Source organism: Episyrphus balteatus, chromosome 1 (genome assembly GCF_945859705.1).
Source record: "Episyrphus balteatus chromosome 1, idEpiBalt1.1, whole genome shotgun sequence".
In the NCBI taxonomy this organism is placed as follows: Eukaryota; Metazoa; Arthropoda; class Insecta; order Diptera; family Syrphidae; genus Episyrphus; species Episyrphus balteatus.
Window position 1 is genome coordinate 145,821,164 of NC_079134.1, and position 14,969 is coordinate 145,836,132.

General features: G+C 28.9%; 2 protein-coding genes across 2 annotated transcripts in view; both read right to left on the reverse strand.

Annotated features, from left to right (window-relative positions):
* The window catches only part of LOC129907356 (proteasome inhibitor PI31 subunit), a 313,952-nt gene that overhangs the window by 207,678 nt on the left and 91,305 nt on the right, over positions 1 to 14,969 (reverse strand). The window lies entirely within an intron of this gene.
* LOC129907335 (putative uncharacterized protein DDB_G0277255) overlaps positions 1 to 14,969 on the reverse strand; it is a 206,187-nt gene that overhangs the window by 113,737 nt on the left and 77,481 nt on the right. Inside the window, exon 2 of the mRNA XM_055983482.1 lies at positions 7,955 to 8,003. The gene's annotated coding sequence lies outside the window, so the exon portion shown is untranslated. The remainder of the gene's footprint in view (positions 1 to 7,954; positions 8,004 to 14,969) is intronic.

A 14,969-nucleotide genomic window follows, 5' to 3' on the forward strand; every position in this document is an offset into this window, starting at 1 on the left:
TCGTACTACTGTCTCCTGTTTTCAAAGTTCTTGTGTGACAAACACCATTTTCGATATAAACGCCCATGAAATCACTTTTAAATTTCACGTGAAATAAAATATCATATTCTTCATTTGGATCAATTTCAAAAACTTAGAAATTGCTTCGAACTGTCATAGCTGAAGGATCATCCTTTTTAATTTTGTTTCTGAAGTTAAATTATTACTGCTGGATGCCATTTTATCGGCAATTTTAATGGAAAAAAAGAAGAATTCAAAAGAAAAAATAAGGAGACACAAATAAGTTATGATAATATTTTGTCCAAAAATTATAGATTCATTGAAAAAGGCACCAAATTTACAAACCGAAATAATGTGAATTGAATTCGATCAGAAAATTTAAATGAGTGAAAAATGCAGAAAGTGAAAGTCTAGAAACTAATTTTCCATTAAATTATTTTAGATGTTTAATTCGAAATATATATTTTTTCATAATATGTTGCTTTTTTAATCCGAATTCGAAGTCCAAAGTGGCATTTGCTGAAAGAAACCATTAGTTACATATGATGACCACTAAGATTTTGAGATATCAAATATTTCTATTTCCAATAGCTTTGAGAAGTATATAATTTTTGAAAAAAGTGTTTATTGAGATTGCATAAGAACTTTTGCAAAACTAAACGGTGTATTATTCGACGTACGTATTATACTAAAAAGTGATCTGAAGAATTTCGAATTGGACTTAAACCCGAAAAAAAACCACCCAACCCCCAGCTACAGCTAAGGCTCTTACTCAAACAAACACAAATAGCAGTTTCAGAATTTGGAGGGGGCTCGAGCATCTGAGCTGCCTCTAAATCTATAAGATTTACGAACAAGTTTCAGTCAAGCATATATATTACAATGAAATTGGGTAAAAAATAATATGATCTGGAAGGCTTGGGGGGGGCTTGAGCCCCCTGAGCCCCCCCCTCAATACGCCACTGATAGTGTCATGTAGTGAATACAAATTCCAATGAAATAACCACGCATGGTCTTTCATCTTTGATGGAATATACGAAGATTATGGGCATCTGCGTGTTGTTATTTAACACTGTAGACTGTGGTATATTTGTAAAATTTCTTCAGAATGAAATATAAATTAATCTAAGCTAATATGACATCGATGTTTATGATGATTAAATAAGCAGATGCTTTTAATGAAATGCAAGAGGAGGTTTGTTTGAAAAAAAGTACTTAAAAACGTTTTCAAGAAAGACAAAGCAATCGTATTAGTTTCGATGGATACTGTGATCTTTTTGTAGATAATATTTTCTGTTCTCAGTTTTTTTTTCCAGAATGAAAAACATAAATAAATTAACTTCCTTTTTATGTTCTATTGATTACATTTTTTTAGTTCATTTAAAATAAATTTGAACAAGAATCTATTTATTATTCCTGCATTTAAGAAACACTTTCCGTCTTGAATAGTGGACAACATTTTAATGTAATTTTTTTTTAAATGTTGAGAACGAATAGGATACAAATTTTTTCTTAACTTATCAACAATTTTTCAAGAGCACATATAATATTGATGAAAAAGCTCTTTATGGTCTCTACTATCAGAAAAGCATTAGAATGTTAAATAAAGTAACGAAATAAAAAAAAAAAAAATAAAAGTTTGTTACTCAACTCTTTCGTTTAAATTACATAACTCATAGTACAATTTTCAAAAACGGAATTAACAAGCAAAATTTTGTGTTTAAGGCAGTAAATTATTCGAACTAATCTTGATACATACTTCGATTGGTTTTTCTAAAGTCTGAAAAAATTTATTGCAGTTTAGCAGGTTGTTTTCTTTTTATTTAATCATTTTTAACAGGAATGTATTTGAATATTAATTGAAAAAAAAAAAATCCAAAGTGTTTGGTTTTATATAAATTTTTGTAGAATTTGTCTTCTTTTTTCTATGTTGTTTTGTCTGTGGGCAATCGGTTAGTTAAAATACTTAATTTTTTTAACAGTTGAAGAAATGTTAGTGATTTTGAAACTAAAAATTTAGTTGAAATTTGGCAATTAGAATGATTCTTTAAAGATAAAGCATTCTTTTTATGGATTTATTTTACTACACCGTTTACGTAATTTCATATTCTTTCAGAGAATGTAAACCTATACCAAAAAATCAATGAAGTACTAGCTAGTCAAGAATCAAAAAGCAAGAATTTGTTTAAATGTGTTTCATATAAAGCCATTTTCTATATTTAAAGGCATTTCGTTACTTGTATCAACTAGGCGAAGTTCCCTTGAATATAATGAAATATTAAAAAGCATTTCTGAGCATATAACTAAGAATTTCATAACCATGAAAGACTGCATTCAAAATCCAAATAGCCTCAAATAACTATTACAAAAAAATCCTTATAATTTATAAGAACAACCCTGAGAATACTAAAGATTTGTTTTATTTTCAAATAAAAAACTACAAGTAACTTGCATGCATCTGAACAATGATTCAAATCCATTCACACGTAGCTTTAAAATGCAAATAAACAATACACACATCAAAAAAGATTAAAAAGTCTAATAGTATTTTAATATCTCTGTTTTTCTCAAGAATTTCTGAATTTTAATTTGATTTACATAATTGAGAAAAAAAAGACTTCCCCGGAAGTTTGCATATTTTTCACGAAAATAAAAGTTTTAAAACTTGCACGCAATTTTTTTCCCTCAAAAAAAAAAAAAACAAATATAATCTCATAGAATAAAAAAAAATCTATTTAATTTCACTGACTGTGTGTATAACAGTTAAAGAATAATAATAATTGCACTTCTTCTATTTTTTGTTCCAAAAAAAAAAAAAAAATTGTCGTATTCTCGTCGTGTATTATGCAATCAACATTTCTCTGTTTCTCTCTCGCACGACGACGAACGAGGAACGATTTGAAGTGAATTTGTTCAATTTGTAGATGAGACCAAGTAGAAAGCCTCTGCCTCACACAAAAAATCACACAAAAAACAACAGAAACATTCTAACTGTCGCGTTGCACAAAACCTAACAAGCCGTGGTGCTGCCTCGAGACTTGGGTTCCGATTCTTGATGATGAACAATGTAGAGATGCAAGCGCGCGGGCAGTCAGCTTTTTTTTCTATCAAATTCGTTCTCAACTATAAACGAGATACTTTAAGTCTCTCTCACAATAGAACTAACGATGGACGCGATGAGGACGCAAAGAATTATTTTTCCAAAGCTACAGTACTTTTGCTCTCATGGATTACTGCAGTAATTTTTTTTTTTTTGTAATGTTCCGCGAGCCAGGTATGTCGCAATCGCACTCTTCTGCAACGAACAAAAAAAAGAAAGATTTTCTTCGCCAGCCGACCATGATGATGGCTCCAACTCGAGAGCGGTGCAGATTGAAGAATTGTGCTGGCGCAGCGCTACGCTATACCAACGCAGAGCGAGTGGTGGGTTGCTACCTTTATTTAGATACTTTACTTCAATTACAGAGTTTTCCTCTAAGTGATGTCTGGGAATTTTACAAATTATATATCAACTATACAACATCCCCAATCCTTATTGCCAAAGCCAAAGCCAGTGCCAGAGTCTCAGTGCCAATGCCAGATCGGTTGTTGTTGTTGGGTGCTTGATGGTGTTCTTCTTCCCCATTTTGAACGACGACGATGGCGACGTTGACTGCGACTATACGGAGTACAGAGAGCAATTTGCATAAACGCTAGTGGATGTGAAATTGCTGAAAGTCAATTCATTAGACGCCTTCTTGGCCATAAGGAGAGCTATTGCTCTGGCTGGTGGATGGATATAAAAGAATCGTGAAAACGTTCTTTCCATATAAATCCAATAGAGCCAAAGATGCTTAATTTCAATTACAGACTAGAGGCGGTTATGCCGTTAGATATGCTTGCTGTGCGAGAGGTTCTCCTATTTGTATTTTTTTTTTTTTTTCATTTTCAAGGAAATGTGTGTTTTTAGCGAGTGTTCCAGGCAGAACGTTCAGGTTTATAGTCAGCATATTGGTGGTGTGTTTCTGTTGGAGATGGAGTGACAATTCGTTGAGGAGCCACATCGGTCATTGTTTATAGATGATACCTTTGGGAATGAAGAGGTTATATCCGTTTGTTTGTTCATCCGTCTGTCCGTTCGCACATCGTTGTCATCGTTAGGGGCGACTTGCAATCGACCATGGGAACTTATTTCCAAGCTCTATAGAACGCAAGAGAGTTCGAATTAATAGAGACACTTGCAATTGTTTTGCCAATTGGTTTGTTGGTGAAAAACTTGCGATTTTTCTTCCTCATCATCATCATTTAACTACTTCATCGAGGAGAAGATTGAAGAGAAGTTTTTTTTTGAAAGAGTTTTCACGATATGGGAAACAAGTTACAAGTTGAGCAGCACCCTGGCCTCATGCAAGTTATTCTAGAGCAGGAAATTTTTACCAAGCAATCAATGTGAGAAGATAATTATCTGATAAAATAGGGGATAGAGAGGAAGGGGCGGGGAGATTATGGGAACAATAAAAGTTGTAACATTGGAATCGGTTGTATATTTCTTAAAGAAGAGTGTTTCCTAACTTGCAGAGAATAGTTTAAAATATTTGGAAATGTGTAAAATCGATAAGCCTATTAAAAGTATTTTTTGAAAGGGTGTTTTTTTTTTAGTGATTATGGAAACGAGGTATCGATCATAACTTGGGAAAAGCAACATAAATATATTTTTTTGTCTTTTAAAGTTGGTAAAAATATTTTAGATGCAAATCAAAATAAGAATCTGAAGAGCCTACAAAATTATTTTGAAGGAAAGGGTGTTTTTTTTTTTTTTTTTAAGAAAAGTTGAAATTTTAAATTAGTACATAAAAAAAAAACGCAACGTAAAATGTAAAATGTTCAACGTTGATTTTATGTTGAAAAAATTAACATTAAACTTCTTCAAAATAAAATTGAAACAACATAAGAATTTTTTTTATTTTTGTCGGACTTTAGCTTTTGTTGCATTTTATCACTTTTATTTTCAACAGTGAGATAGCACGGTGGTAAAGCGGCTGCCCATTTTTTCTTTTTTTTTTTTTTTAATAAATTGATGCTTTTTTTTAAATGTTGAAACAACTTTGATTTAAAGATGTTTTATAACGGTAAACCACTTTAAACTAACGATGTTCTACTTTGATTTTAGAATTTCCGTCTTCAACGCAAAATCATTCCGAAAAAAAGGTTGAATCAACGTGGTTTTCGTTGATTTTAAGTTGTTTAAACCCTTACACAGGTTTGTTTTAAAATTTTATTTATTTTAAGAATAAAATAAGTTACAAAAGTGTATTTTTTTTTTTAAGATGAAGGAAATAGTTTTCGGTCCTCAAATATATTTCAACAAAATCTTTTCATTCATGTTTGAAAATTTGATTAATCATTTGTTTCATACAAACATACCTTGTCTTTACGCCCATCAATTGAAATCAAAACTGAAAGGTGAAAGATTAAAAAATGCTTGGATTACCTACAATTAAAAATAAAATCTTGAAGAAAAGAAAAAAACATTCCTGGGGACTTTGCCGCTTTCTTAATAAACTTCTGCCTTTTCAGATGGAGACTAATAAACTACACAAAAGTGTATTTTAACCATTAATTAACCATATTCACTTTGTTTTTAGGTGGGATCTTATGAAAAAAAAAATGTTCAAAAAGTTTAAAGATTAATTTTACTTGCAAATCGTTTCCAATTCAGACTTGAATTTGTTGAATTTGTTAATTTAATGGGAACATATTTTTCATTTTTCACTAAAGGCATCTTTAAAAAGTAATACTTTTCTTACTGCAAGACAAAGAATTTTTATTTTTATTATTTTAACTGCTAAAGATTTTATAATTCGAAACTTAAACTTTTTTAAAACTTCAATTATCACTGCTAAAACCGTTTACTTTACCATCAAAGACTTTCAGTTTAACAATAATGCATATACCAAAAATTGGTCTTCATAGAAGATTTTCATATTAATTTTAAATGATTCCCTTTCAAAAAAATTCAAACATTCTTAACATTAATAAATCAAAGACTAGTAAATTTCAAATCTCAAACATTTTCATTCGTGCTTGGTTTGAAATAATGCAATAATTTCCTTTAAATTTCTTGCCTTCATTTAAGTTGAACAAATTTTATTATTTAGGCTTTTGATATTTAATAGAATTTAAAAAAATTTAATAAAATTTAACGCAAACACCTAAGAAAATAGTTCACTTTTTTTAAAACGAAAGAGTTGAGCAACGAACTTTGTTTTTATGATTTTCCTTGATATCACATTTAAATTCATACAATTATCTTATTTGTGTGTTTCTTCCAAATTTCAACCATTTTTCTATGAATGGAAATTGTTTTCAAATCATCTTAGATATAGCTATTAAAAAACGAAGAATTTATTATTATTATTATGAATTTCTCAAAGTACTAGCTGACCCGGCGGATTTCGTTCCGCCATTTCTTGTATTTATTTCTAATTTTCGACTCTGTAATTAGTTAATTTTCAAATGAAAAAGAGGATCAAAACTTGAAAAGTTCATAAAATGAGCTTACAAATATTCACTTTTAAACTTTTAGCAGAAGTGGCCTATGCAAAATACTTAGGCATGCGCATAACTAAAACCTATATAAGTTTGAGATTTTTTGCAGACTTTTAAAAATTAAAAAAAAATAAAAGACTACGCAAAAATGTCCCTAAAAATTAGGTTGTTTTTCAAAAAATTTTATTTTTAATATCTTTCTCATGGTGTAACTCATTAGTCTTTTGTCGAAGGTCTATGACTGCAAAAAAACCTTCACATGCTTGGTTTTGAAATTTTTTAGAATTTTTTTAATACCCTTTTTAACTATTGAATAAATTTGTCTATCATTAAAAAAAAGTCAACTCTTTACGACTTAAGGTTTAGAAAATAGCCTCTTTTTTCAATGCCGTGTTACCCCTATTTACCCTATAAAATCTTAAATTTTTGTTTTGCCTTAAACCTTCTCCTCTTATACCTCTTTGATTTAAAAAAAAATTAAGAAAATAAGTCAGCCGGTGTGGCCGGTTAGCGAACGTGCACAAAACCAAACTTTAATATATATAATAGATTTCTATTATTATTTACAAAAAAGTAAAATAATAAAAGAACCTTTTGAAAAAAATATTTTATTTTTTAAATAATCTAGAGCAATCTTCTTAAATTTATGAGCTTACAATTCTGTATTGTGTTAAAGTTTTTATTTTAACATCGTAAGTTTCGTTGTCACATTAGTTTACATTCATTTATTTTTCATTCTTAAAAAATCTCCCAAGCGTACCATAATCCACAGCGCAGGTGTTAAATAACAACACGCAGATGCTATAGTAATCTCCGCATCATCTTTCAAAGATCAAAGACCATCCGGGGTTATTTCATTGGAATTTTATGTTCACTCCATGACACTATGTATCAATGTCAAACCCTAATGATGTTTAATTAACTTGAAAATTGTAACAAAAGTGATGAGTTTAGATCTGTTTTGTTATGTTATATAATTTTACCCAAAAAAACGGGTTATACTATCATTGGGTGGTCCAATATAATCACAAGAAGATGTCCCATCAAATCTTTTCAAATTATCTTTTAAAGCTTTTATGGGTGAATTATGATGACAGTAGATTTTTCTTGTTCCTTTTTTATCTTTTCGCTTAAAATTAGATCTTGTAATGGAGGGTCTAGATTCTGAGAACCGATTTGAGACCCACAACAGTGGTAATAGTATTTTACAGTGGATCATAATCATCAACGTAATAAATGTATCACTTATGTAGTTTATGACTTTTAATTAAAAAAAAGTCAAATTTTATGTTAATTATTTTTTTTTTTAGGGAAAATAGGGCGAAAAAGGCAATTTAACCAGTTTTTTTTTGTAAATTTTTGACAATTATTCTTACAAGTTTGTTGTTTAAATCATGTAATTTAATAATGTTTTAAAATTCCTTACCTTTTATTAAATTAGTTCAACAACAGCCAACACCTGGAAGAAGCGCAATCTAAAACGAAAAAAAAAAAAAAAAAAAAATTAAACAAAGTTAATAAATACTTTTTGCTTTATGAGAAAAGAATGTACATTTTGAAAGTAGATTTTGAAGAAATCATACCAAAATGTAAATTATATCAAAATAAGTTACATTTCACACTTGTACTCTAATATGAAAAATGAATATAGTAAACTAGACTTCACACAGACTCTATCTCAAAAAAAAACCTCATCTAAACTTACTAAAAACTCTTCATTTATTGGTATTCACAATTTGTTTGTCAAATGCAGTTAATTTGCTGCAGAAAAAAAATTATATTGATATTGACAAAAAATAAAAAAGAGTTCCACTAAGCCACTGTGGAATTTAACACCTGAAAGCCAGAAGCTAAAACAAAATTAAGTAAAAAAAAAACATCAACACACCAAGTCTTCGTATATACAAATATTTGCACAAACCATAAAATGCAAATGTGAGATACGCCACACTGGCAGCTCTAGAATTTCTTTTGTGGTTATTTGCCAAACGAAACAACGAACCAAGCCGATACCGCCACAACTACCCCCTCCCACCACTCTAGTATATTATAGCTTAACTTACTGCAGATCGATAACCCCTTAGAGGCTTTCAAAGAAGTATACAAAATAAAATCACACAAAAAATATATTTATATATAAACTTGGTTAGCAAAACCATATCTCTATGTACTGACACCAAGAAATGGCACCTAGAGCACACACTCTGCTGGCCCGAACAAAGTGTCTTTGCCATGACCAAGAGAAGTGAAAATCAGTAGCCAAAGAGTGCCAGTGCATATATTTATTGATGGCCCTCCTTCATGCAATCACCAAGAAGAAAAAAGATGAAGAAAAAAAGAAGCGACGGACAGACGATCGACCGATGAACGAAGAGCTAAGAAGCCCATTCGACAGTAAGACTCTATTTGACTCTTCCATAAAGACAGAGAGAAGAGTGCCCCATTGTAAACATTACAATGCGCAGAAGAACCCGAAGGGACGGAAATGTCCTTTATAGACGATTTAGCATGCATGCCAATGAGCTAGTTTGCCGATGTTGCTGCTGCTGTTAGTGTATATACACTTCAAAAGATACTACGTGTATCTTTTATACTAGATGCAAGAGAGTGTGAGCTGCAAACCAAATAGGTGGCCATTAACATACGAATATGGTGTAAATGAAAGGAATTTGTGGACACACGAGGCAAACTTACTGCAAAAAAAAAAAAATTACAACAACAACAAAAAAGCAGCAGAATAATAGCTAAAGTACCCTTTAAGTTTGAAAGAAACAAAGAAACAAGTACAACAAAATTACAAACTTAAGTTGGAAGTCTTAAGAAAAAATGGAATAAAGCAATTACTACTATACCATGACTTGACTTCTTCTTTTGCACTAAACACCACACAGTCACATATAATAATGCTCTGCTGTATTAAGTTAAAAGGAAATTAAAGAAGCATTCGAGTAGTTCATGTTGCAAACATAAATAAGTTGCATTAAGTTGATCAAATATTGACACTCCTTTTGCTTTAGGGAATTTAAATAGAAGAAAAAAGAGAATGTTTGTTGTGTGTATGGTAAATACACAAGTAGTTTCTTCTGTCGTCATATCCTTATATCTCGTTGTATATCTCTCTGTCGCCGTCATCGTTGATTCTCGTACATGACAGGTGTTTTAATGTCTTTTAAGTGATTGGTGATTATCATAGAAGAATAATAATAGTCGATATCGACATGTTTCTTTTTCTTTTTCATGTGAATTTTGTGAGAAATGAGAAATTGTTGAATCAATGTTTCACGTGATTGTATTGCAATAAGTCAAATGAATTGAAATTAAGAAGAATTTATAAAATAATTATGAACTAAGGATTTTAATGAAGAAAAATATTTGAAACAAAAGAGCTGAGCTGCAAACTTTATTTTGATTTAAAATGTTGTATACATTTCTTTTTTTTTGCATATTGTAAGCTTATTGTCAAGAAAAATTGATATTGGGATTCGTAATTCAATTAAAAATAAAATAAAAAATCAATAAAACTGCTATTTAAACATCAGAATAAACTAATTTAGTATATAATTTAGGCACCATAACATGTCTAATACGGCTATCTTTTTCCAGGTTATTTGTGCTGTCAACTTATGTTAAAAATAGGATGATAAATGGTGATTAGGATCACACCTTAAAAGTTAATACAAAAAAACATCACTTTGAATAACAATTAAAAAAGTTTAAATAGAGCATTGCATACACCAAATTTGAAAAAATATAAATTTAAAAACAAGATAATTATTATTTTATTTTTATTTTTAATTTTATTTTTAGTTTTAAAAACTTAATATTTACAACATTTTTTTTTTTTTTTTTTTTTTTTTTTTTTAATATTAAGTTTTTAAAACTAAAAATAAAAATAAAAATAAAATAATAATTATCTTGTTTTTAAATTTATATTTTTTCATATACACTATACAACATGGAGACAACACCACAAATTATACACCAAATTTGATCGATATCATTAAAGCTATTTTTGATATAGAATGCTTTAAAAGACAGTAAAAATAAAAGCCATATGGATCTTATAAATAAAAAAAAATGTTAGTACCAAATTTCTAGCAAATTGGCCTACACGTTTGGAATATTATCTTTATGTAAAGATGGATGCACAAGCAATTAGGTGTAGTTACTTTTTCGATATCAGTTTGGAATACCTCAAAAATGATTTGCATCTCCAAAGCAAAAACAAAAATATAAGTGCACTTTTGCACTCAAATTTTTCAATTTTTAATATTTTTTTTAATCCTTCTTTCTTCAAATCATTTAAAAAATGTAAAAAAAAAAATAAAATGCCACAAGCGCAAAGATTACATTCAAAGAAGTGTATTAAGTCTATGGGCTAAGGATATAATTATTGCTGAGGTACTTACCTCAAAATTTAGTTGGAGGTTCAAAGTCTTTTGCACTTATTGGTTGCAATTTTAAGTTCTTGACTTCTAGCTTTCTCTTTATTCTATTTATTATCCTCTAAACACTCTAATAAGGCTAGGGATGTGATGCGCACAGTTATTTTGTGTGAAGAATTTAACTTCATTGGATATAAGACATTTAAGCACAAATTTTGCATAATATAATAAGGCCAGTATAAAATTTGTCCTTCTGTGCATACAAAAGTTTATGTAAGAAAGATAATCATTGAAAAATTTTAGTCTATGTAACAAAATCATTTTTTTTATCTCGAAAACTAAAAGAGATAGGATGATTCTGATTGCAGAAATCGAAAGAGCGTGGTCGAAATATAAGATGGTATCTATAACTCATTTTTTGCAAAAATGGTCTGTAAAACAAATAAGAATTCACGATATTGTAGATCTAGCTATAGCCAAAATATAGTACATCCCAAAACTACTCGAAAGTGAAATGTTTGAAACTGTATACTTTCAAATCATTATTTTTAAACAAACAACACGAGTTTTTCAAAAGCAAATCCACGATGCATTTATTTGAATGGAAAAAAAAAACGATGTTGTTGCTGCTGACTTACGCAAGGAATTCAATATGATCTCTCACAAAACTATCTCAATCAAACTGAGTATCGTGCAATTAATGGAACCATACCTTTTTGTTTAAATTATCGAGTATTGTTTAGATTTTAAAAATCAGACTCATTCCTTACGAAATCCGATGTTCCCCAAGGCAGTCATCTGGGACCTATTATCTTTATTATGTCAAACAATGATGATGATTAATGTTTAGTATAATTTAAACAATATCAAAAATACAATTTTAGAGCTTAATGTTACTAAACGCTACACAATTACATAGTCTCGTAAACAACTTTACAGATAGAGCCTTACCGTAGAACAATTTTATTCTAAAAATTTTAACTTAAATACCTAAAAAGTTTTTGTACAGAAACGTATTTTCAATGCTCGTTTAGTTAGAAACGACGTATTTTGTTTAATGTTTGTCTTCATGCTTATGGAACTAAACCAAAATAAGTTGGAATTTGTACCCAAATTTAAGTTTGTTTATTTATCTTTTTCTCATTTTGGACGTAATGACCCACATATTTTGTATTCATTTGTCATTCTTTAAAGTATTTTAATACAAAGAATAAACCAACTCACGTATAAATAACATCAATTTTGTATTCTTTTTAACTTTCAAAAGAATGTCGAAATTTGATTAAAATCCCATAAACAACAAAAAACGAAACCGGAAAACATAAAAAAGAAAAACCAATAACAAAATTGAAAAAAAAAAAAAAAAACAAAACAGTCATCATTCTGGTAACAAGCCGTTGGATTTATTGTTCATGTCTTTCTTTCATTTTGTTCCTTATATTTTTAAGCCATTCTTCATTTCATACAATGTTTGGTATTCATTCTACCAGTTTTTTTTGGTCTTAACTAAATTTCGATCTATACTCTGACAGTTCTTTTTTTTTCCGATATTTCAAATAAGATACTGAAAATATGTAAATTCACAAAAGATACATACATCACTCAAATATATATTACCCTTCAATGTGTCATTTCACAGGTACACACTACATCCATGTCCTTTGTTAAGTATCTATCTACGTCCCGACGTATAAATACACTACACGCAAGACAAAGAGGCTTGTTCGAAGTTAAAATAAATGTAAAGCACTTTAAAGCAACAAAAAAAAAAATTTCCAATCATAATGCAGTATATCGACTTAATCTCGATTGCATTCCTCAGCTGTCGCAAGTAACACGTGTTTGATCTTCCCCACAATCTCCACCTTCCCGCTGGGTTACATAGGAGTAACAAAAAAGACATCATAAATCCCCCTTGATCAAATCCGCACTACATAGCTAACTACGAGTAACACCTTTGTGTATAAGTTGAATATTTTCAATATAAAGTTATTTGTAAGAAAGGGACAGAATGAGATTGTACGTTGTCGAAGATCGTAAATTTATTACACCTTCGACTACCTCAAGCTCTACTGACCAGCTTTTTTGTTATATTTTTTTTTTCTTTGCTACAACTTTACTGCCCCCGACATGGTTTAGTGCTTGTGCCACAGATAATTTTTTTCTTTTGTATTTTTATTTTTTGAAATCGCAACACACTTTGTCCAGTTTTTTGGTTCGAATTTCAAATAAACTGTATTTTTATGTAAAATATTTTTATTTATTTTTTTTGGTTGGAAAAATACCGGTAAAAAATCGCGTGTGCTGTTTTATTGAACTTACAACAAAAGAATCATACCGCCAACACACCCTAAAAATAATCATATACAGTCACAAAATGCACTGAGAAAAATATTTCAAAATAATTGACAGTTGTGACTTTTGGTCAAATTTAATCACTTTGAAGGTTTTAAAGAAATTCCATGTTTTAAAATAGAAAACCGTAACATGTTTTCAGTTTTACGTTTTAATTTCAGTTAAAAATGTGTTTCAAGCAATATCAAAAAATGCATTCTTTAGGTCTTAACAATTTGTACTTTTCGTTTTCATGTGCGGTTAAATTAAGTGTAGTTTAAGCTTACTTTTTTAATTTGACAATGAAGTTAATTTATTGACATTCCTAATTGCCTTCATCTCATCCTTCATCTCATTTTAAGATAGAACTACATACTTCGTTCTTAATCTTTTCATACACATAAAATTAAATCTAAACACGACAAAACCAATTTGAACGAAAATTGTTTTTGAAAAACGTTGTAACGATTTCAAAATAAAAAAAAAAAATTGTTGGTATATTTAAGAAAATTCAATTTTTTTGAAAACGGATCAATGAATTTTTGAAACTTTGTTTTTATGTTAATCAATATTTTCTTTACAAAAACGTTTTTTTTTTAAACGACTCTAACGGTTTCCACATTAAATTTTTTTCTAATAATTTTTTGTTATTACAAATACATGCCAAAACTATTTCAAATAAAGTTTTCTGTATTATAAATCAAATTTTATATAATTTCTTTTATTTCTATTTCTTATAAAATTAAATTAAAAATATTCTTTTTTTAATGTTTGCTCAAATAATTTTAATATTGTAAGCAATTTTTACCATAAGAGCAAAAACGATGTGACCCAGTTGTGCATTTTACTTTGTGTAGCTTTGATTTTTTTCCCTGTTAATAACTACAAAAATAACTTTAGAACTTTATTTTTTAAATTTCATTTACAAAAATTTTTAAACAAATTAATATATGTACAACTATTTTTGTTTTTTTTTTTTTTAAGTCTTAAAATGCATCTTTGCATTTCAGTTATTTTTGGAATCGATTGAGTTAAATAAAGATCCGAAATTTAATTTTTAAGAATATTGTACATTTTATAAAAAATGTCAGTTAATTTTCAATAAAATAACTCTTAAAATTAATTATTATGCTGATCAGCGTTTAGAAATTACAGTTAAACAAAATTAAAATAATGAAAAAAGGCTTAAATATTTCAACTGACTAGTGTAGCAACCCTAGCGTAGAGTAGCAAACAATCTTGTTGTGATTCTTACTTTTTTTTTTTATTTAAGGTTTGCACGTCAGCTCTTTTGTTTAATTTTTATTGTATTTTTATTTGAATAGTTTATAATAAAAATTTATATTTTTTTATGTTTCTTTAAATATTTCATGTGAGATAATTAATTTTTTATTTTGTTTACAATGAGGAAGCTTTGTTAGAAGCATGCGGGTAACCAAAATGCTAATAGCTCTTGAAGTAAACTGGTCTTAGTTTTCTATTTGAATTGTTATTTATGCAAAACAAATCTGTTTTTCTTGTCAACAGAATATCAGTTAAAAATTTTAGAATCATAATTTTTCTAACTCTACAACTCATATCTGTTTTTTTTTTTTTTATGATTTATAATAATTTTTCATTCAGTGTACTACCTTATATTGTGCCAAACTACAATTTGCATTTTGGTTAAGTTTTATTAGCGTATCTTTGCATGTCTTTTTTTTATATTATTTTTTAGCAGCT